This window comes from Bos taurus, chromosome 16 (genome assembly GCF_002263795.3).
Source record: "Bos taurus isolate L1 Dominette 01449 registration number 42190680 breed Hereford chromosome 16, ARS-UCD2.0, whole genome shotgun sequence".
Classification (NCBI taxonomy): domain Eukaryota; kingdom Metazoa; phylum Chordata; class Mammalia; order Artiodactyla; family Bovidae; genus Bos; species Bos taurus.
Window position 1 is genome coordinate 29,496,801 of NC_037343.1, and position 23,421 is coordinate 29,520,221.

A 23,421-nucleotide genomic window follows, 5' to 3' on the forward strand; every position below is an offset into this window, starting at 1 on the left:
TGGCTGCCTTGGGCACCAAGAGCAGCTGCCCTGACTGCTCTGTGGGTGGCTTGGAGGTGAGAAACTATGTTTAATGGATATTAATTCATCATGGCTTAGAAAGATGGAACACTTTCAGGCCATTCTTATTGGAAAAAGACAGTGAACCTTTAAAGTCAAAAGTACAGACAATGGTTTCAGGTGGTACTACAGTTTTGCTTTATAACCAAAGGTGATTTGACGAAGCAAGGTTGTTAAAGAAATTTAAAAGTATGTTTTTAAAAAGCAGCACAGTAAAATGTACAGCCCTAACTCAGGAAAGCCCTATTTCCTGTCACTGGCCTATATTGCCACACTTGGCCATAGTTAGCCCCTGAATATCGGAGAAGGCAATGGCACCCTACTCCAGTACTCTTGCCTGGAAAATCCCATGGACGGAGGAGCCTGGTAGGCTGCAGTCCATGGGGTCGCTAAGAGTCGGACACGACTGAGTGACTTCACTTTCACTTTTCACTTTCATGCATTGGAGAAGGAAATGGCAACCCACTCCAGTGTTCTTGCCTGGAGAATCCCAGGGACCGGGAAGCCTGGTGGGCTGCCGTCTATGGGGTCGCACAGAGTCGGACATGACTGAAGCGACTTAGCAGCAGCAGCAGCAGCCCCTGAATATAGCTGCATTCTGCTAGCCCAAATCCTGCCATGGGGATCAACTGAGATTTATCTCTGGGATGCAAGGATAGTTTGTTGTTGTTGTTCAGTCACTCAGTCATGTCCGATTCTTTGCGACACCCTAGTCTGCAGCATGCCAGCTTTCCCTGTCAGCTGCAGCACACTTGGCTTCCCTGTTCTTCACTATCTCCTGGAGTTCGCTCAGATTCACGCCCATTGAGTCAATGATGCCATCCAACCATTTCATCCTCTATTGCCCCCTTCTCTTCCTGCCCTCAGTCTTTCCTAGCATCAGCATAGTTTAGCATACACAAATTAATCAATGTAATATGCCATGTTAACAAACTGAAGAATAAAAAACATATGAACATCTCAAGAGATGGATAAAAAGCTTTTGACAAAATTAACATTGATTTATAATAAAAATTCTCAACAACATGCATACAGAGGGAACATACCTCAGCATAATAAAGTCTGTAAGACAAGCGCACAGTGACTACCATACTCCAAGGTGAACAGCTGAAGGCATTTTCTTTAAGATCAGGAACAAGACACAGATGCCTGCTCTCATCGCGTTTGTTCAATATCGCCAGCAATCAGACAAGAGAAAGAAATAAAAGGAATCTAAACTGGAAGGGAAGAAGTACAACTGTCACTGTTTGTAAGTGGCATGATATTATATACAGAAAATCCTAGAGACACCACCGAAAAACTATTAGAATTCCTCAATTAATTTGGTAAAGTTGCAGGATACAGAATTAATGTACATAAATCTGTTGTAGTTCAATTCTCTAATAATGAACTATCAGAAAGAGAAATTAAGAAAACAATCCCAGTTATAAAATACTATATTATTAAAATAACTTTATTTTTGTAATTATATTTTGAAATCAAGAAGTATGATTCCTTCTGCTGTATTCTTCTTTCTGAATATCACATTGTGTGTTCTGGGTCTTTTGTGGTTTTATATGAGTTTTAACATTCATTTTTTAATATCTGTAAAAATTGCCAGTATGGAGATAACATTGAATCACTTTGGGCAGTATGGACATTTTAATAGTATGAAGTTTTTCAATGCCTGAACACAGAATGTGTTTTCCTTTATTTCCGTCTCCTTACATTGCAGGAGAGATTGAAGCTGTAATTCTAGGGGGAAAAATCTGGCCTTTGAGGTGACATAAATCTTACTCAAATCCCAGCTCTACCAACTAGTATTTGTCAGTGAGTATCTGTCAGAGCTTGGGCCAATTCTCCTCTTAGTCGCAATTCTTCTTTTTGTAAAACAAGGATAATAATAACTAAAAAGGATTTAGAGGAATAAATTGAGATAATACTTGCCAATGTATGCAAAGTAGTATAGTGTTTGACATACAGCAGGCAGTAGATGTTATTATCATAGCTCAACAGATGTTTTCAATGCCATTTAGCTCTGTATAAATACCTGTTACTCAAAGTATGACCCACAGACAGCAGCGTCCACTGGAGGACTTGTTTACAATGCAGTATCTCAGGTCCCACCCCAAAACTGCTGAATCAGAGGCTACGTTTTATGCTAAATGTTTCATATGTGTATTGAACTTGGATAAGCACTGGTCTAAACCACCTTAGACTACAAGTGGGGTTCCTGTTTATGTATTTATCTTTTCCTTTATAAAAAAATATTCATTTACCTACTTTCTCCCATTCTGGACATGTAAATGCTTAGGACAATATTATTGGGTAAAAATGTTCATTTTGATGAAGAACCATTCACCACGGCTGTGAAGAAACTTGAATCTATGGAATGAAATTGGATGGAAAATGTATAAATTGAGTGTAAATTAGCTGTCTGCCTCTATTAAAATATACCTGTTTTATTATCCACCCCCTAAAAAAAATTCACCTACTTTTCTATGCACCTTGCTCCTTTGGTTCTGGCAAATGCTTAACAGCATAATTTCTGACTGGTGAGACCTATCATTTAATGATTCGATCCCATTTTTCCCCTGGTGGTCTCCCTCCTGGAGCAACTCTTCCTCCTACTCCAAACCAAAAGCTTGCTCTCCAGCCTGCTGCACAGCTGTCATCCAGGGCCTTGCATTCATTGCTCTTCTCAGTCCCAGCTCTGCTGTTTCCTTGAGCCCATACCTTTTCTCTTGATTTACAGCCTAGTTTTGGTGGAGTATATTCTCCAGCAGCTTCTTATGACAGGGAACATGGGAGGCCAATTTGGTTGAGTCTGTTTACATCTGAAAAATCTTTTTTTCCTGACCTCCCACTCCCTGAGAGTGGCTGAACGTAGAATCCAGGTTGAAAATAATCTTTTCACCCTGAGGATGCTAAAGGTGTTGTTTCCTTATCTCCTGGTTTCTAGTGCTGCTGAGAAAGGGGTGCCATTCTGGTTCCCGTTTCTCTTATTATTGTGTCCTATTTCAGCTTTCACGTCCAAACTTTTTGGATCTCCTCTTTATCTTTGGTGTTCTGACATTTCAAAATTGGTAGTAGGTATTTTTTTCACTTGTAATGGTAAACTCTCAATTGGCCCTTTCAGTATGGAAATTCATGCCCTTCTGTTCTAGGAGTATTTGTATAGATATTTTAAAATTATTTCCTCCCACTTGTCTTCTTTATCGCTTCTTTGATTCTTTAAATTTTTAAAAAGTCTCATTTGTCTAGTTTTCTCTCTTTGTCTTTTAGTTTTCTTTTCTGGAAAGTTTCCCTTCATTGAATTTTAATTTCAACTACTATGTATATTTTTAATCTCCAAGAATTCTTTCTTGTTTTCTGATTATTTCCTTTCCCATAAGGGCAATGTCTGCTCTTGCTTTTCAGAATTTTCACTAGAATTCATTTTGAAATTGCCCTCTGGTCCTTGCCTCATCTCTGAGATGCTCTGATACCTACCCTAGGCCTGCTTTTGTTTTGATCTCTTTTTCATGTTGGAGTCTTTCCTCAACTCTTTTCTCCACTAATCCTTGATTATCTGTTCATATTTCCAAAAGGCTCTATAAAGTGGATTGAAAGTTCTAAATGCTTGGGTGGAGCGTGAAGACCAGTAAGGCTTTTTACATTGGAAATTGCCAAATGTCAGTATTTAGAGATCTTTTTCTCTGGCGTAGTTCAGCTACTCAGGAGGAGAATCCTCTAATCGCTTGCCTAGAAGCAGGATGTGTGTAGCAGGACCTGAAAATGGACCCAGAAACCCACTGTGCAGTGTTTAGACTGCAGTTCTGAGCCTCTCTCCACCCCTCGCTTTGCCTGGTCCACCCAAATTTGGAAATTTCCCTCTGCTTCACCAGAGAACAAGCCTTGGACATCTTGCTCGGGTAGGGGTGAACAAATCGTGTGACCTGCCCAGTTGTACGAGGCAAAGGAGGGTATCTGGAGAGTCTTGCTCAACGTAAATGCCCACACCAACCTCCTCTTCCCAACCCTACTCTTGCCCACAGCTTTCTGTCCCTGTTTTCTCCACGTGCTAAGCATTTTCTGCTGGGCAAATGTGTTCGCTTCTCATCTGGAACCTCCTTTGCAGGCATCTCAGCTTCTACCTCCTTCTGCTAATTTTCCTTCTCCATCTGCTTTCTGTCTTCTAAACTTCATCAAAAATCTGTCTATAATTGTCTCCTCTAGAATTCTCTAAGTCTTTGGGTTTATACTTTCAAAAAATGCATTTGCTTTCATTTCAGTAGGGTTTTCAGAGAAAGACAGGATAAACATTTGTAGTCGTGTTTGGGAGGAAACACATTTCTTGTTCTTTGGCCTGGGTTCCAGGGCTTCTCTGTCAACTCCTGGTAGCCAAGCTCTTGGGGGGTCAGGATAGCTGCTGGCCCAGGAGTTCTCTCTTGCCTTCTGGATGGTATCCTGTCTTTGGAGTTTCACGTCAGAAAGTTAGAACCTGGAAGAAATAAAATACCACCTCTGCTCCCACCCTGGGGACATTATGACATTGTTCAGCAGAAGCCTTTCTCTGTCAGGGCCATTTTTAGGTACCCTTTTGTCCCATGGCAATGACAAGGTTGCTCAGGAATATCCTAGCCTGGGCTTAGGGTGGCAGGTGGAACTGGACAGAAGATGGCCCCAGAGAAGGTGATGTGAGGGATCCTGGCAGCAGGTGGTAGCGAGGCTGGAGAGGCAGGAAGCTGACGGCCCTCAAACACTCAGCTGTCATAGGGAGGCAGGGGTCCCAGACAGCAGGCACTTGGTACTGAGTCAGGCACATACGGTAGCAGGCAGGGCCAGACATTTGTGCTGACAGACAATTGTTCCTGAGGAAGTCTGACCTCTGGGAGCCAGCTTTAGCTAGAAGACTGAGGTTAGAGTTGGGTGAAGTAGGATGCCTGTTCCCAGGGGATGGCTCAAGGCACGAATGCTGAGGCAAACTGTGTTAACAAAGGGGACAATTCTTGAGACTGAAGTTACAGAAAGGGGAGGGACAAGGCGACAAGGGATGAGGGTCCTGGAATCCGAGCTGGAATAACAGCAAGTCAGACAATCAGGTCTCCTTGGGACAGACCATTCCTGAGCACATGTCTGTCATGACCCTGGAGGTGACGTTAGGTGGGCACAAGGCCATGGGAGCCAGTAATTAGAGAGAAGTCTCATTCACCAGCAGGACCTGGATGCAATCGAATTTGCTTCTCTCTGCGGACCATTCTCCAAGTGGGAGCAGACTTTGACCTTCACTAGCTCTGCAGCAGAGCAAACAGGTGGGAGACGCACCGTCCTCTGCCTGTCAGCCCCTTGAGCAAGCTCCATGGGGCCCTCCCTGGGGTGGGCTTGAGCCCTGCCCCTCCCCACTGCAGCCCTGGGGGCGGTCCCACCCAGGTCCAGCCACCCACCAGCTGCCCCAGTTACGGGGCTGAGCCCAGCTGAGTTCCACGATCTCACACTCTGTCTCCCTCTCCCCATAGACCCTTGCCTGTTACCACATGAGTCCTGGTGACACCCACGACTGCAGGACCCCCAAGCCATAATTTATAATCCCTTTCAGCAGGTTTCGCTGCCCTTAGGACCTCAGAGCAACAGAAAAGTAAAAGGATGATCCCCTCCAGCGACACTCAGATGATGGGAGGGAGAACCTGGGTTTCAGCTTTCCTGAGCTCAGTGGCGGCCCTGAGAGCCTGGCCCTGGCCCAGCCCACCACGTTTCCTACTCGTGGGGACGCGAGTCACCTCTGAATCCCCTCATGGGCACGAGCTGGGGGAGGAAGCCTCAAAGGGAAAGACTGAGAGGAACGTCGTCACCAGGCCCTGCTGGGCGCTTCAGTACATCCTGCAATTCGAGAACCAGACCTGCTCTGTTATTTCCTTTGATTAAACTTCTGTTTTCCCTCAGCCCACTGCATCCATCTTTCACTTATTTAATTCCAACTGTAATAAAAAATCTACTGAATTGCACATGAACACAATATGAGGCTGGGAAGCAGACAGCAGGCCTGGGAGGGTGGTAATGAGCAGAGAGGAATCCACAGGGCTTTGTCATCTTTATGTGCTCTGGTGCAGAGCATATGAAGTCTGATCACACTTTGACTCAGAATGCAAGGATGGGAGACTCACTCAGTACAAGCTGGGGGCTTGTGGTGGGGGCAGGGGAGAGACCTTCGGGGACCTTGCTAGTAGCAAAGTGTTGTCCTTTTCCTCAGTCACAGCTCCCCTCCTTACAGCTTGGCTTGTGTCCAGGTCCTGGGCCTCCACCCAGCCTGCAGGCCACATACCAGTGCCATGTGAAACAGGCCTCAGGCCCCTTATAATATTCATCTCTTTAGATTGAAATTACTCACTATTGAGAGTCCCTTGGACAGCAAGGAGATCAAACCAGTCAATCTGAAAGGAAATCACCCTGAATATTCATTGGAAGGACTGATGCTGAAGCTGAAACTCCAATACTTTGGCCACCTAATGTAAAGAGCCGACTTATTGGAAAAGACTCTGATACTGGGAAAGATTAACGGTAGGAAGAGACGGGGGTGACAGAGGAAGAGATGGTTGGATGTCATCACTGACTCAATGGACATGAGTTTGAGCAAACTCCAGGAGATAGTGAAGGACAGGGAAGGCTGGTGTGCTGCGGTCCACGGGGTCGCAGTCAGACACGACTGAGCCACTGAACAACAACGACAACAACACGTGCTCTGACCCACCTCCCAAGCCTCTAAGCAAATTGTCCTTACTCTTCCAGCTTCTGTCTTTGAGGCTCGTTTCTCTGTCTGGCCTTGCCCCACACCCACAGACCCACACTCATAGCTGATGCTCCAGCTTTGACTTCCTAAGTGTTTGGTCTCTTCTGGGCCACCATAGACTTCTTCCCTGGACCATTCTTCCAACCTTTCTGGTTCACCAGAATCCCACAGTTGGTTCAGGCATGCTTGACTGTTGCCCAGCCTGGTTATGGGGGTCTCTGAAGGAGCGATGGCTGCCTTGGTCAACTCTGCCTTGGAGGCCACCCTTCTGTGTTGAAGGATCCCGACACCCCGCCATCCCCCACCAGATGCAGCTTCCCTAGGGGGTCTGGGTAAGGACTGTTTTATTCCAGGGGCCTAGGAAATGCTGGAGGTGCCCTCTCAGACCAGCAGTTCCTCCCATAAGAGGACAGAATCCAAAGGAGAATTCCCAAATGATGAAAAGTGGTATGCACAGGAATGGACCCAGCATCGACCAAGCCCCAGTCCTCCTCTGGAATAGGACCTGGAGGCCCCATGCAGGGCCAGGCATTAACCCTAGGGTCATGGGATCAGGGGAAGCTCCCAGATTCCCACAGGGGCTCCTGAACCATCAGGGTGTTGGGGCCCAGGCAGCAGACATCAGCTCAGAAGCTATTTGCCAACATGTGTAAATGTATTTCAACATTTTACCAACAGGTACAGTTGTACCGGTGCACACCAGCTGGTTAGCAGTCCTGGCTGGTTCTGCTGAATGACAGTTGGGTAGAAAAACAGGCCTCAATTATAAGACTCCTTTGTGGAGGCAGAGGCTTTGTCTGAAGGCTCCCTTGGAGCCACATTCCCTCAAGGCTTCCCCAGGGAGTGGATATGTTGCTGACCTCATTTTTCTGGTCTTGCCCCGGTGTTTTTTCTGAGAGGGGCGAGGGTGTGAAGGGAGAGGTACATCAGAGTCAAAAACTTAGGTTCTTGGGTCAGACTATCCTGGGTTTGACAGCTATATCATAAGCTGTGTGACCTTGGGAAAGTTGCTTAACCCCTCTGAGTCTAAAACATGAGACTTAGAATACCTCTCTCCCTAGTGAGTCCATAAGGGTTCATCATGTTAAAAGTTGGTATAGAGTAAGTGCTTGATTAATGGTATCTAATATTATTTAGAATTTTTTTATTTATTTCTGGCTGCAGTCTTTGTTGCTGTGTGCAAGGGACGGGGGAGCCTGGAGGGCTGCCGTCTATGGGGTCACACAGAGTCCGACACGACTGAGGTGACTTAGCAGCAGTAGCAGCAGCAAGCTTTCTCTAGCTGTGGCGAGCAGGGGCTACTCTTTGTTGTAGCATGGTGGTTTCCCACTGTAGGGGCTTCTCCTGTTGTGGAGCGCGGGCTTAGTTGCCCTGAGGCACATGGGATCTTCCCATACCAGGGACTGAACTCACGTCCTCTGCATTGGCAGACCGATTCCTAACCACTGGACCACCAGGGAAGTCCAATAACTAACACTTTTGTTATTAATAGGACTCTGATGGGTCAAGCTGACAGTTTACCCCTTGCCCACCTGATCATGCCTATATTCAGGCCCAGCAACTCCTGGGAGCTTGCCACGTGACACCCACGGTGCTAGACCCCAGGCTTCAGAAATGAACACTACAGGCTACATACTAAGTGCAGAGCTTAAATAAGCGAACGAGGTACTGGCCATTCACCCCTCCCTCCCCTCACACCAGCCCCTCTGCTATCTTGCGTTGGGATACCCCTACCTATTATGGTTTATGATCCTTGTTCCCACATAGAAGCTGAGAGGGAGGAGGACCCATGTCACACAGGGCTGGTGCCTACACAAAAAGGCAAGGGGCTGTTGGCACAGAGGGGGCTTTGACCCTCCCGGAAGGTGATCCATCCTCAGGGAGAGAGGGCTCTTCACGGCTGAGGCAGGGGGTGGTACAGCAGGGTTCCTGAACACAAGCCAAGGACAGGCCACTAGTATCTGGGTAGGGTTGGGGCTAGCCTGGGGGTGGGGGTGAGCAGGCTCTCTCTGCCCTGAGGACAAGAGGTCTACGGTTCTTTGGGTGACAGCCAGATATTCACTTCATGGAACAGGCTCTATCCATGGGATTCTCCAGGCAAGAATACTGGAGGGGGTTGCCATTTACTACTTCAGGAGATCTTCCCAAGCCAGGGACCAAACCAGTGTTTTCTGTGTCTCCTGCATTGCAGGCAGATTCTTTACCCGCTGAGTCATGGGGGAAGCTGTTTCAAATGGACACTTACGTTAGAGTTGATTTTTTTTTTTTTTTTTTTCTTTTTGAAGAGTTTTTCAAATGCACGTACTTTAGTGGACCATCTCATCTGTCTTCCCATCTACCTACCTATCTAAGGTTCAAGGAGGGATCATGACTCAGATCTGGTCACCCTGCTGAAACTGACAGGGTACGATCTGCCACGTCTGAAAGAATAAAAACCGTATGCCTGGCAGCACTGCACTTATAAACTCAATGTTGTTGTTGGTAATAGGGATGAGAAAGCTTCTTGTACCTTTGAAATGGAGATAATTACTTGATTTTCTAATACTGATAATTTGTAAAACAATACTTGTACCCGGTGCCTGAGGCTGAGGTCACAAGTCGACCACATCCTTTTAGAGACGCCCGCGTCACGGCCTGCCTGTCCACCTGTGTCCTCGGTGTGGTGCACCCGCAGGAAGGCAAGCAAGATGGCCCACGTGTACACAGAGCCGGTCTGCTTCTCCCATGAGGGATGTAAATAGATGAGGCTGCATTTTCTACTTGTCAAGCACTAAAGCTTAATTGGGCCAGAAATACTCTCTTGGTTCTTGATTCTCGGAGACAGATCTCAGCCTTCACTAAGCATCTGTGGTGCCCGGAAGGGACGAGTGAAGTTCTGTGGGCTGGAGGCTCTGAGAAGGAGATTTTTACCTCTGTGCCAATTATGTGCAGGGCGTTTGGTTTTCTTTGTCTGAACCATCACGTCTGAACCTCTGGCCCCGGGGCTGACATTGTTGTACATCTTAGGCCCCAGAACTGCTACTCCTGTGTCCCTAAGGGAAGCCAGTGACTGAAGCCTGGTCCTGCAGGCATTAGAGTGAAGGGGGGGCTCAGAGCTGGGGAGGCCTCCAGAGGCAGGTGAGGGGAAACCTGAAGAGGTGACGATCTTGGATCTTGCAGGGAGGTGGAGGCAACAGCGGAGCCATGAGCACTGAGGCACGGGGTTATCTGTGGAAGACTCACTGTGTATTGCAATGATCAGGGTGGACCCTGATCCTGCCATCTGAGAGGGTAGACAGACGGATAGCAAACTCACAGACTTGGTGGTGTCTGGTGGTGAAGTGGGCTTTGAAGAAAAATAAAAGAGGGTAATAGGAGAGAGAGGGAATAGGAAGCTGGTTTGGAGGTGGCAGAAATAGTGGCAGGCCTGAAGGGGGCTGCCAGACTAGCAAGGTGTTTGGAGGACAGGGGAGGGGGCGGTTAGCAGGCTGTAGTTCTGGGAATGGGATATAGGCTGTAGAGTTATGGGCTTGACGGGCAGTGTGGGGTCCTTACTGACGTTACCCACAGGCCAGGGAGGGTAATGCCAGGTGTTTGGATGAGCCCTCTACTTTGTGAAGGAAGTGTTACTTTATTCCACCCAAACCCTCCAAGTCAGCCCAGAGGTGTCCATCTATGACAGCATCTAATGAGCCTACCACTATTTAATGGAGGAGCGAACTGAACCCAGAGAAGGGAAGTGACTCACTCAAAGCCACTGGCTCAGAGAGCTGCCTTTGCCCCGGGGGTGGGAGAAAAGGCTCTGCTGGCCTCGCTCATCTTCAGAAGGTGGGGAGGGAGGGGAGTGGCTGTCCTGGGGCCTGGGGACAGTTTTGGATGGGGGTACAGCTTGGCGTTGCTTGGGGTGAGCTTCCCCATTGGACAAGAGGACCTTCCCTGGTCACCTGCCCTCTGACCTTTGACTTCCTTAATTCTTGCCTTTTCCTCTTCTCTCTAAAGCCCCTTCCTGCATATCCCACCTGAGCGCCCACGGGTATGGTATGGTGGGTCCAACACGTGCCTGGATTCCCTTGGTCCCTCTGTGAGGAAAGTCCCAGATTCTGGGACTTTTCTGAGGGGAGGGTCTGCCAGGAAATGCCAGCCCCACCCTGGGCCAAGGAGGAGACTGTCCCTGGCGAGTCTGCAGCCCTGCGTGAATGGTATAGAGTTCCAGGGGTGTGCATATTCCTGGCAGGTAGAGGATTAGACTTTTTCTCTGTATTAACTCCCACGGGGGCCATTGAACAGAAGACCGACTCTGGTAGAAATTGCCGGTGTCTTGAAGGGCCAAAGAATTGATGCTTTTGAACTGTGGTGTTGGAGAAGACTCTTGAGAGTCCCTTGGACTGCAAGGAGATCCAACCAGCCCATTCTAAAGGAGATCAGTCCTGGGTGTTCTTTGGAAGGACTGAAGCTAAAGCTGAAACTCCAATACTTTGGCCACCTGATGTGAAGAGCTGACTCATTTGAAAAGACCCTGATGCTGGGAAAGATTGCAGGCAGGAGGAGAAGGGGATGACAGTGGATGAGATGGTTGGATGGCATCACCGACTCGATGGACATGAGTTTAAGTGAACTCTGGGTGCTGGTGATGGACAGGGAGGCCTGGCGTGCTGCAATTCATGGGGTCGCAAAGAGTCGGACACGACTGAGTGACTGAACTGATCTGAACTGAAGGGCCTTATTGATGCTGCCACAGGCCAAAGGCAGGCAGTCACTGGCATTGTAGCTGCCCACTGGGGTGATCCTTCAATCCACATGAAAGTCGCAAAGCCTCTCCTTTGAGACATTCATTAGCCTTCCATTAATGTAAGACAGAAGCTCACCCTGGAGCGAGCAGGGTTCACTTGAGATCTGGAGCCTGTCCCTCACCCACATGCAAGGGGCCCAGCGAATCATGACAAGGTCTCAGTCCTTCCTTATCAAAACAGCCACATAACTGAATGCCAAACTTAAAGGGCCTTTGGAGGTTCATTTACGTCTTAGGCCTGTCATTGGAGAGTCCTATCACCGTGGCCCAGCCGTGTCTCCGGCTTTATCCCCGCTCCTCATTGTGGCCTCACCCCAGCACGCAGACAGTCCTCGTGTGCAGCAGCTCAGGGCTTTAATTAGCAGCTCTGGAACTAATTAATGCAATGGAGATGGCAAGGTTTCCCTAAGAATTATCCTTAGCGGATTGTACCAGGGTATCTGAGGTGAGTGGTGCTGTTGCAGTGACCTCTCTGTCCCCAAGAAGAGGACCTTGCTGGCCAGTGTAGGCAGCTGGGGTGTGAGTGGGGAAGAGAAACCAAGATGTGGCTCCTAAGTGGGCTTCCGTTCACACCTCAGCAGCCCTGGGGTTGTGAGATACTAGGGGACGAAACAATGAATCAAGTCGCCATTGAGGAGGGCAGTCAGCCCTACTCAGAAACGACACGGGGAGGCGGAGGCCGATGGCAGAGCCTCATACCACCTCTGCTCTGGGAGGACAGGATGAAGTCGGCCAGCTCACTCAGCCCTTCTTTCTCTTTATCTCACCCCAGGACTGTGCTCTCAGGACCCCGGTCTGCCGGGGTGCAGGGAAGAGGGAGCAGGAGCCCGAGATTCTGTCTCCACTGTGGACAGAGGTGCAGCGCATGTTCTTTCCCACCGGCTCCTGTCCCAGCAACCCAGACGGAAAGAGGCTGTGGGGCGGGAACGGGGCAGGGCCTCTAAACGCATTAATAGTTAAAGGCATAGAAGTGGGAATGGGAAAAAGGAAAAGGCCAGGACAATGAAAGGACAGGGTGTGTGTGAGACCACATCCTCCCGCCCCGACTCTCACTAGCACTCCAACACGCACACGCCCGCAGCTGTGCACACACTGCATACATGGATGTGCACATGCGCACGTCCTCAGATACAGAGAGGGGGGAGGGAGGAGTGCGAAAAAAGACAGGAGGAGGATGGAAGGCAGTATGACGGGAAAACACTTGTTCCTCAACAGTCACTCAAGCTCCAAAAACACAGCAAATGTGGCCCCTTTATCAGTGCTTTTGAAATATGATTGTAGGTAGCAAACATCAGGAGTCTTCTAGGCTGGCCTGCTAAGAGCTGGGTAAAAGAGAGCTGCCCTGAAGCCATTTGCAGTCTCTCTGGGGGAGAACTGTCCGTGGAGAGCTAAAACAAGTCCTCTACATTCGAACAAGTTCCCATCTGAGTCCAACTTGTTTGTAAGTGCAACCAAGTTACCTTAGATACCCAACTAACACCATCTACTATATAGTATGGTATTGTAATAGGTTCATAATCGTCTTCACACAAATAATACATAAAAACAAACACGAAAAATGAAGAAAACGTTTTAAATTTTACAGCACAGTACCTTGAGAAGTACGGTAGAGTACCAGTTACATCACTGATGCTTTTATGCTTGCTTCCAGACATCCTAGGCTTGAAATGAAGATACTGAACTCTATACAATACGTATAGTAAAGCACACAAAGCACAGCCACTTGTAGAGGATGCACATGTGTGACACTGAACGCCAGACACGTGAACTAACTTACTTGATTGGACGTGCATCTTTGAAAGTTCTCACCTTGAAGGTTCGTATATAGGGAGTTTATTGTCTGTTGAGTGCTGAACAAGTGAGGCTTAATCAACTGAAAACATGACTTGTGCATTGAAAAATAGCTTGTCTGTTTGCATTTTAATATTTGTGGCATTTAGTTTTGAATTAGAGATTTATTTTTCAATTGAATTCTAAAGAAAGGTTTGGGTTTAGGTAGTTTTCTTGGGCTGGGAGAGCCTGGGGCATTTCCCTTATTGTCATAACACTGCAGGTGTCTCAAAGACAAGGACAGGGTGGGGGGAGTTGGGGGGGTGGCTGGGCTGAGTGTTCTCTGTCACCACCTTTAGGGTTCAGGTCATTGGTGGCCCCAGAATTTGAAAAGGGAAGGGGAATCACCTCATTTAGAATTACCTCCGCTTTCTCTCATCTTGCAGCCAGATAATTTAATCCCCCCCCCCCCAATTATTTCATCTCTTAAATACTGTCAGCATGGGACTTCCAAACAGCTTCTCATCTTACAAATACAGATCCCACAGCACTTAGGCAGTCAGCCTTATTGCTCAGATGAAGTGTGCCAAATCTTGTGCAGGCTGACTGGAGGACATTTCTACTATTTAAAAAAACCTGGGAGTATATAGTGATGCTGCATGTGCAAGAAGCTATGTGAATAAATCATAAGAGATTTGCAGATTACGAATGTAATAAACACAGATTAATACATACGTTTTAAATAAATTCAAATACATTTACAAGTGTAATAAAGAACCCTAGTTAAAACTAGAGTTGGGATAAGTCTGTAGGGATGCTCTCACCCTCCACCATGCATCCTCAATTACTCCAAACAGGAAGAGATGTACAGTTATGTCACACAGGAAGGTCTTGCCTACTTTACTTTCTAGCAGAAAGAAGACAATTTCTCTTCACTGGAGGACAATCAAGCCAATCAAAGACTGCAGCAGTCCAACCAATGGGAATCCTGCATACTTTGGACTCCTGTCTCCTCCAATGGACCCTTTGGTTATTACAGTCTCTTCTAAACTCCTGGTTTCTGTATAAAAGCAAGCTCCCCTTCCTGTTCTCTGGGTTTGTCTATGGTCCGCCATAGTTTGTACATCCAAGTTGCAGTTCTCTGGCTGTTTGTGAATAAGCTCATTTTTCCTGGTGAAATAACTGGCTTCTGTATTGTTAAATGGGACAAAAGCAATGCAACAGCATTATTCTAACACGTATTCAATGATGTGTGTGTGTGCGTGTGTGACCGTAATAGAAAATTTCATGTGTTTAGTTCAGTACTTTAACCCTCACCCTAGGGGTCATTTAGTCTCCTTCACAGGTTCCTGTCATGCCCTACCCTCTGGGCTTGATCTGTCTTGTTCTGGGTTGGAGTGTGTCTAGAGCTTGTATGCCAGTGCAGGGACCCCCCTCCAAATTGGATCCGGGTTCTGGAACATGCCCCCGCTGTTCCTGAGCTCAGGGGTCTCTTGTAAGGTGAGTTAGTAGTTAATTTTCATTATTGATGAAATTGTCTGATAACCTTGTTGTGTGGCAGTCCCAGGGCAGAAGCCTTTCTGTTTTTTTTTTTTTAACAACTAATTTATCTTTTAATTGAAGGTTAATCGCTTTACAGAATTTTGTTGTTTTCTGTCAAACCTCAACATGAATCAGCCATAGGTATACATATGTCCCCTCACTTTTGAATGGGAGGAAGCCTTTCTTCTCTATTGCCAATCCCTTGCTTAGTCCTTAAACACCCCTCTTGCCCCCTCCTCAGTCCTGAGACCCTGTGGCCAGTGGAGGACAGGTTTCTTCCCTGAGGATGTCTGAATGTTGCCTCACCTCCTGGAGGCAACCCCATGCCTGTTCACCTACACCTGTTTGCAGTGACATTATCTTCATTTTGGGGGATATGCCTGCTTGCTTGGGCTCTGCTCTGTGCTCAGCAGCTGAGCTGGGCTTCTTTTCTCTGCCTGTGCTTTGACCACTGGGCCTAGTCCAGTCCTCTTGGGTGGTACCTGATCCAGCTTTTGCAAGTCCTTCCTTCCCGGAGAATTAGATGCCACCTTCCTCATGCCTGAGTCTGCAACTCAGGTCTGATGGTGGTGACGATGGCAACTACCACTGTGCATACATCGATTTGTTTTTCATTCTCTTATGAAAAAATTTTAAAAGAGAGAGACTAGTAACAAACAGCCGTGTGTCCATTACCTAACTTCAACAGCTATCAACTCATGGACAATCTTGTTTTTATTCTGTTGACTTTGGTTGCTTCCTCATTTGTTTACTGGCATATTTTAAAACAAATCCTAGGTGTCATGTCATTTCAGTCATAAATAATTTTAGTCATTTTGAACTGATTTTATTTTTGTTCAGACACCAAATTGTGTCTGACTCTTGCGACCCCATGGACTGCAGCATGCCTGGCTTCCCTGTCCTCCACTATGTCCCACAGTTTGCTCAAATTCATGTCCATTGAGTCAGTGATGCTATCTAAACATCTCATCCTTTGCTGCCCCCTTCTCATCTTGCCTTCAGTCTTTCCCAGCATCAGAATCTTTTCCAATGAGTTGTATCTTTGCATCAGGTGGCCAAAGTATTGGAGCTTCAGCTTTAGCCTCAGTTCTTCCAATGAATATTCGGGGTTGATTTCCTTTACGATTCACTGGCTTGACCTCCTTGCAGTCCAAGGGACTCTCAAGAGTCTTCTCCAGCACCACAATTTGAAAGCATCAGTTCTTTAGTGCTCAGCTTTCCTCATGGTCTAATTCTCACATCTGTACATGACTATGGAGAAAGCATAGCTTTGACTATACGGACCTTTGTCAACAAAGTGATGTCTTTGCTTTTTAATATGCTGTCTAGGTTTGTCGTAGCTTTCCTCCCATAGCGTCTTTTAATTTTATGGCTGCAGTCACCATCCAGTTATTTCGGAGCTCAAGAAAATAAAAGTTGTCACTGCTTCCACTTTTTCTCTTTGCATTTGCCATGAAGTGATGGGACCGGATACCATGATCTTAGTTTTTTGAAAGAGATTATTATATATATGAGACTTTATATACACATATAAAAATATATCCATCATGTCCTTATCACAGCTAGCATAGTTAATTACCTTTCTATGATTATCTTTAACCAGTTGGTTTGTCCAAATCAGGAGCTATGTGGTCTGCATATTCGTCCATTTAGTTAAGTCTCCTTAGATGCCTCCATTCCTCTGTCTGTAACAACCCCCTTTCCCTTCCTTCCATGCTTTTGGTTGCTAGAGAACCTGGGTGATTTGTCAAGTAGAACGCTCCTTATTCTAGATTGGGATGAATGCTTCCTTATGATGTCATTTAATTTGTTCTCCCATATTCTGTATTTTCTGTAAACTGTTGTTTATTCTAGAAACTTGATTCGTTTCAGGCAATGGTGTATCAAGGACAGAGAACCATTAGGAACAGACAGCTGGGAGGAAAGGGATATTTTATCACTGACACTGTTTCAAATTGCTGATGTCTGGCAGTCACAAAAAGCAGACTGACTTTTAGTTGGTTTTATTATTGGTTTAAAATTCTCTTCAAAGTAACATTGCACACAGGTGGACACTTGCCTCTCCCAACCTCTTCTTTGACAGGCCACTGGATTCCTTTTTTATGGCAAAAATATTTCAAAGGTGGTGCTCTACACTTAAAATTGCATGACTGCATTAAGGCATCGGGTCTGGTTTGTTTCTTTCTGTTACCAAGTGGGTTCAAGTGGTGCAACCTGATTGTGGTAGCAGGTCAGATTCATTATTTTAAGGGTTGTGAAGTAGTGATTTTTCAATTTTATCATCTCTTCTGATTTATTATCTAAGAGTGAATGTCGACATTCTAGGAATCAGCGAACTGAAATGGACTGGAATGGGTGAATTTAACTCAGATAACCATTATATCTACTACTGTGGGCCAGAATCTCTCAGAAGAAATGGAGTGGCCATCATGGTCAACAAAAGAGTCCGAAATGCAGTACTTGGATGCAATCTCAAAAACGACAGAATGATCTCTGTTCGTTTCCAAGGCAAACCATTCAATATCACAGTAATCCAAGTCTATGCCCCAACCAGTAACGCTGAAGAAACTGAAGTTGAATGGTTCTATGAAGACCTACAAGACCTTTTAGAACTAACCCCCCAAAAAGATGTCCTTTTCATTATAGGGGACTGGAATGCAAAAGTAGGAAGTCAAGAAACACCTGGAGTAACAGGCAAATTTGGCCTTGGAATACGGAATGAAGCAGGGCAAAGACTAATAGAATTTTGCCAAGAAAATGCACTGGTCATAACAAACACCCTCTTCCAACAACACAAGAGAAGACTCTATACGTGGACATCACCAGATGGTCAACACCGAAATCAGATTGATTATATTCTTTGCAGCCAAAGATGGAGAAGCTCTATACAGTCAGCAAAAACAAGACCGGGAGCTGACTGTGGCTCAGACCATGAACTCCTTATTGCCAAATTCAGACTTCAATTGAAGAAAGTTGGGAAAACCACTAGACCATGCAGGTATGACCTAAATAAAATCCCTTATGATTATACAGTGGAAGTGAGAAATAGATTTAAGGGCCTAGATCTGATAGATAGAGTGTCTGATGAACTATGGACGGAGGTTCGTGACATTGTACAGGAGACAGGGATCAAGACCATTCCCATAGAAAAGAAATGCAAAAAAGCAAAATGGCTGTCTGGGGAGGCCCTACAAATAGCTGTGAAAAGAAGAGAAGCGAAAAGCAAAGGAGAAAAGGAAAGATACAAACATCTGAATGCAGAGTTCCAAAGAATAGCAAGAAGAGATAAGAAAGCCTTCTTCAGTGATCAATGCAAAGAAATAGAGGAAAACAACAGAATGGGGAAGACTAGCCATCTCTTCAAGAAAATCAGAGATACCAAAGGAACATTTCATGCAAAGATGAGCTCGATAAAGGACAGAAATGGTATGGACCTAACAGAAGCAGAAGATATTAAGAAGAGGTGGCAAGAATACACAGAAGAACTGTACAAAAAAGATGTTCACGACCCAGATAATCATGATGGTGTGATCACTGACCTAGAGCCAGATATCCTGGAATGTGAAGTCAAGTGGGCCTTAGAAAGCATCACTACAAACAAAGCTAGTGGAGGTGATGGAATTCCAGTTGAGCTATTCCAAATCCTGAAAGATGATGCTGTGAAAGTGCTGCACTCAATATGCCAGCAAATTTGGAAAACTCAGCAGTGGCCACAGGACTGGAAAAAGTCAGTTTTCATTCCAATCCCAAAGAAAGGCAATGCCAAAGAATGCTCAAACTACCGCACAATTGCATTCATCTCACACGCTAGTAAAGTAATGCTCAAAATTCTCCAAGCCAGGCTTCAGCAATATGTGAACCGTGAACTTCCTGATGTTCAAGCTGGTTTTAGAAAAGGCAGAGGAACCAGAGATCAAATTGCCAACATCTGATGGATCATGGAAAAAGCAAGAGAGTTCCAGGAAAACATCTATTTCTGCTTTATTGACTATGCCAAAGCCTTTGACGGTGTGGATCACAATAAACTGTGGAAAATTCTGAAAGAGATGGGAATACCAGACCACCTGATCTGCCTCTTGAGAAATCTGTATGCAGGTCAGGAAGCAACAGTTAGAACTGGACATGGAACAACAGACTGGTTCCAAATAGGAAAAGGAGTATGTCAAGGCTGTATATTGTCACCCTGCATATTAACTTATATGCAGAGTACATCATGAGAAACGCTGGACTGGAAGAAGCACAAGCTGGAATCAAGATTGCTGGGAGAAATATCAATAACCTCAGATATGCAGATGACACCACCTTTATGGCAGAAAGTGAAGAGGAACTAAAAAGCCTCTTGATGAAAGTGAAAGTGGAGAGTGAAAAAGTTGGCTTAAAGCTCAACATTCAGGAAACTAAGATCATGGCATCCGGTCCCACCACTTCATGGGAAATAGATGGGGAAACAGTGGAAACAGTGTCAGACTTTATTTTTCTGGGCTCCAAAATCACTACAGATGGTGACTGCAGCCATGAAATTAAAAGACGCTTACCCCTTGGAAGAAAAGTTATGACCAACCTAGATAGCATATTCAAAAGCAGAATTATTACTTTGCCAACAAAGGTCCATCTAGTCAAGGCTATAGTTTTTCCAGTGGTCATGTATGGATGTGACAGTTGGACTGGCTGAGCACCGAAGAATGGATGCTTTTGAACTGTGGTGTTGGAGAAGACTCTTGAGAGTCCCTTGGACTGCAAGGAGATCCAACCAGTCCATTCTGAAGAAGATCAGCCCTGGGATTTCTTTGGAAGGAATGATGCTGAAGCTGAAACTCCAGTACTTTGGCCACCTCATGCAAAGAGTTGACTCATTGGAAAAGACTCTGATGCTGGGAGGGATTGGGGGCAGGAGGAGAAGGGGATGACAGAGGATGAGATGGCTGGATAGGATCACTGACTCGATGGACGTGAGTCTGAGTGAACTCCAGGAGTTGGTGATAGACAGGGAGGCCTGGCGTGCTGCGATTCATGGGGTCACAGAGTCGGACATGACTGAGCAACTGATCTGATCTGATAAAGAAGGATTTCTCTCCTTTCAGTCAGTTATCTGAGTAAGGAGTTGGTGCCTTGAAAGTGAAAATGTTAGTCGCTCAGTTGTGTCTGACTCCTTGTGATCCCATGGACAGTAACCCACCAGACTCCTCTGTGTATGGAATTCTCCAGGCCAGAATACTGGAGTGAGTAGCTCTTCCCTTTTCCAGGGGATCTTCCCAACCCAGAGATCAAACCCAGGTCTCCTGCATTGCAGGCAGATTCTTTACTATCTGAGCCACTAGGGAAGCCCAGGAATACTGGAGTGGGTAACCACGCCCTTCTCCAGGGGATCTTCCCGATTTAGGGATTGAACCCGGGTCTCCTGCATTGCAGGAAGACTCTACCATCTGAATCACCAGGGAAGCTCTGTGCTGGATTAGAGAGGCAACAAATTCTTTGTTGCTCTCCCCATTGAGAGATGAAGTGTCCTCCCACTCCCCTTGAACTTGAGTTGATCCTGTGACTGCCTTAACCAATAGAATGCAGGGGAAGTGACCCTCTGCCAGTTCTAGGCCTATGGGGGCTGTCAGCTTTCATTTCCTCTTTGACACCTTCACCCTTGGGATTTAGGATTCAGTTGCCAAAATAAAAGTCCAAGCCAGTCATGTGGAGATCGAGAAGTCCAAGCCCCTTATCCATCCCACCAACACTAACAGACATATGAGTGTGGGACATCTTGGACCATTCAGCTCAGCAGCCATTTGACTGTGGCGGCAGGAGAATCTACCTCCCTCCCCTCCACAGCTCCCCCACCCAGGAAAAAAATACAGAAGAATCACTCAGTGAACTCACAGATTCATGAGAGATAATCTAATATTTGTTGATGTGTTAAACCATTAAGTTTTGGGAGGCTTTGTTGTACATTAGTAGATAACCTCCTTGGAAGGAAAGTTATGACCAACCTAGACAGCATATTAAAAAGCAGAGACATTACTTTGCCAACAAAGATCCATCTAGTCAAGGCTATGGTTTTTCCAGTGGTCATGTAAGTGGTCATGTATGGATGTGAGAGTTGGACCATAAAGAAAGCTGAGTGCTGAAGAAGTGACGCTTTTGAACTGTGGTGTTGGAGAAGACTCTTGAGAGTCCCTTGGACTGCAAGGAGATCTAACCAGTCCATCCTAAAGGAGATCAGTCTTGAGTGTTCATTGGAAGGACTGATGCTGAAGCTGAAACTCCAATACTTTGACCACCTGATGCGAAGAGCTGACTCATTTGAAAAGACCCTGATGCTGGGAAAGATTGAAGGCAGGAGGACAAGGGGACAACAGAGGATGAGATGGTTGGATGGCATCACCAACTCAATGGACATGAGTTTGGGTAAACTCTGGGAGTTGGTGATGGACAGGGAGGCCTGGTGTGCTGCAGTCTATGGGGTCGCAAAGAGGCAGACACGACTGAGCGACTGAACTGAGTAGATAACCAAAATATCTTTTTCACGCAGAGGAAGCATTCTAGCTATGCTACTTTGCACCTTGATTTAACCATTTACTGAATGCTGCGCATGCATGCTCAGTCGTTCAGTCGTGTCTGACTCTTCGTGATCCCCATGGACTGTATCCCACCAGGCTCCTCTGTCCATGGGATTTGCCAGCAAGGATACTGGAGTGTGTTGCCATTCCCTTTTCCAGGGGATCTTCCCAACCCAGAGATTAATCCCATATCTCCTGCATTGGCAGGTAGGTTCTTTACCACTGAGCCACCTGGGAAGCCCAATGAATGCTAGATATCACTATGTATCACTTACATTGATTCTTATCTTTGTGATGACTCAGCTTGTGTATGGAGATCTGAGGTTCCAAAAGGGTGAATGACTTGCCCAAGGCTGCACAGCTATTGTATTAGTTTGCTAGGCCTGCCATGACAAAATACCCACCAGCCTGGGTGACTAACCAACAGCAATTTATTTTCTCAGTTCCAGAGGCTGGAAGCCCAGGTCTGAGGTGTCAGCAGGTTTTCTTTCTCCTGAGTACTCTCCCCTGGCCTTGCAGATGGCTGCTTTTCCCCATGGTTTTTCCTGTGCATGGGCACATCCCTGGTATCGGTGTGTGTCCAAACCTCCTCTTCTTACAAAGACATCAGTCATATTGAATTCGGGCTTAAACTAATGACCTCATTTTAACTGAATCACCACTTTAACAGCCCTGCCTCCAACACAGTTACTTTCTGGGGAACTGGAGGTTAGGAATTCAACAGGTGAATTTTGGGGGGGACATAAAAATCTGTCCAAGAATTTGTGACCATCTTCAGTCTGCCACATTGGGTTTAGACTTGCACATTTGCATAAGATCTGCTTTTTGTGAGGCTATTGGAGATATTAGAGAATGAAATTGTAATCTCTCAAAGTAATATGCTTATGATGCAAAAGAAGTCAAATAATAAAGAATTGATTCGGAAAGCATGGGAAGAGAGAGTGAGAGACTCTCCCCTCACCATATGATAATAGTTAAAGAGAATGAATTTCAGGGAAAACTTACCTGGGAGGTTAAGAAGGACAGTTTCACTGAGAATATCTCTGTGTTGTGATCCTTGCCATTTTACTTAACACCTATTTACCTCTATCCTCTTAAAGCAGAAGAAAGCAAAAGATGTTAAGTGGGGCATACGTGTTCCCCAAAATATTAATGTCAGTTGTCTCTGAGTAGTCAACCTCGGGTAAATTCTTTTTTAAAACTTTCCTGTACTTTTCCATGCTTTCTCTGAGTATTTCCTTCTTCCATAAGGGAAAAAAATAAACATCACAGACGTGTTTTGAGACTGATGGGACCATTCCCTTTGCCATTCTTTTGTGCTGACGAAGTCTGCTGAGAGAACCCACAAATAGCACCTGGCCCACAGCGTATCATAAAACCCCAGGGCCGGGGTGACTGTGGTGACGGGGAATCCTGGTCAGGAAACCAGGGCTGTGACGGATGCCTTCATGGAGGGAGCTAGTCGCGCTTATCCAGCACAAAGCAGCCTTGGCCGTCCCAGGGAGCGTGTCCAGGGCCCCTTGCTTTGTGGCAGCTCAGGGCAGCCCGCGGCCAGGGCGTGGCATGTCCACTGAGCTGCCAAACGTTAACTGGCTTTGACCCCTGCAGCCAGCTTGCCTTCCCACCCTCAGAGCTGCCTCAGTTTCCTCAAACTACCCTGACTCCTGAATCCTTCCTGTTTTCATAGGAATTCAAGATGCAGGGTTTTATTTGCTTGACGTTTTCTCCCTCCCTTCCTTCTTCCTTCCCTCTTTCCCCTGTTCCCACTTCCCTTTCGCCCTTTCTCCTTCCTTTCTAGTGGGGAAGGAGGGAAAGGAGAGAGAATGGGTAAGCAGACAAAGCACAAACCCTTTCTCTGTAGGGAACTGGCCATCTAACCTTACGATCCCTCTGACCCGGTGCTCAGACATCCCTTAGGGTCTTGTCGAGAGAGCTTCCCCATGTTTAATCCAGAGCAGGGGCTGGCTGGCCTATCCAGCAGAAGGGGC

General features: G+C 46.2%; 1 long non-coding RNA gene across 1 annotated transcript; it reads right to left on the bottom strand.

The window, feature by feature from the left end:
* Positions 1-1,082: 1,082 nt before the first annotated feature.
* On the bottom strand, positions 1,083-16,609 carry LOC132342450 (uncharacterized). Its single transcript, XR_009490832.1, has 3 exons — positions 16,465-16,609; positions 2,319-2,424; positions 1,083-1,277 (listed from the first exon to the last, which is right to left on the bottom strand). It is a non-coding gene; the product is annotated as an uncharacterized lncRNA (long non-coding RNA).
* Positions 16,610-23,421: the final 6,812 nt, after the last annotated feature.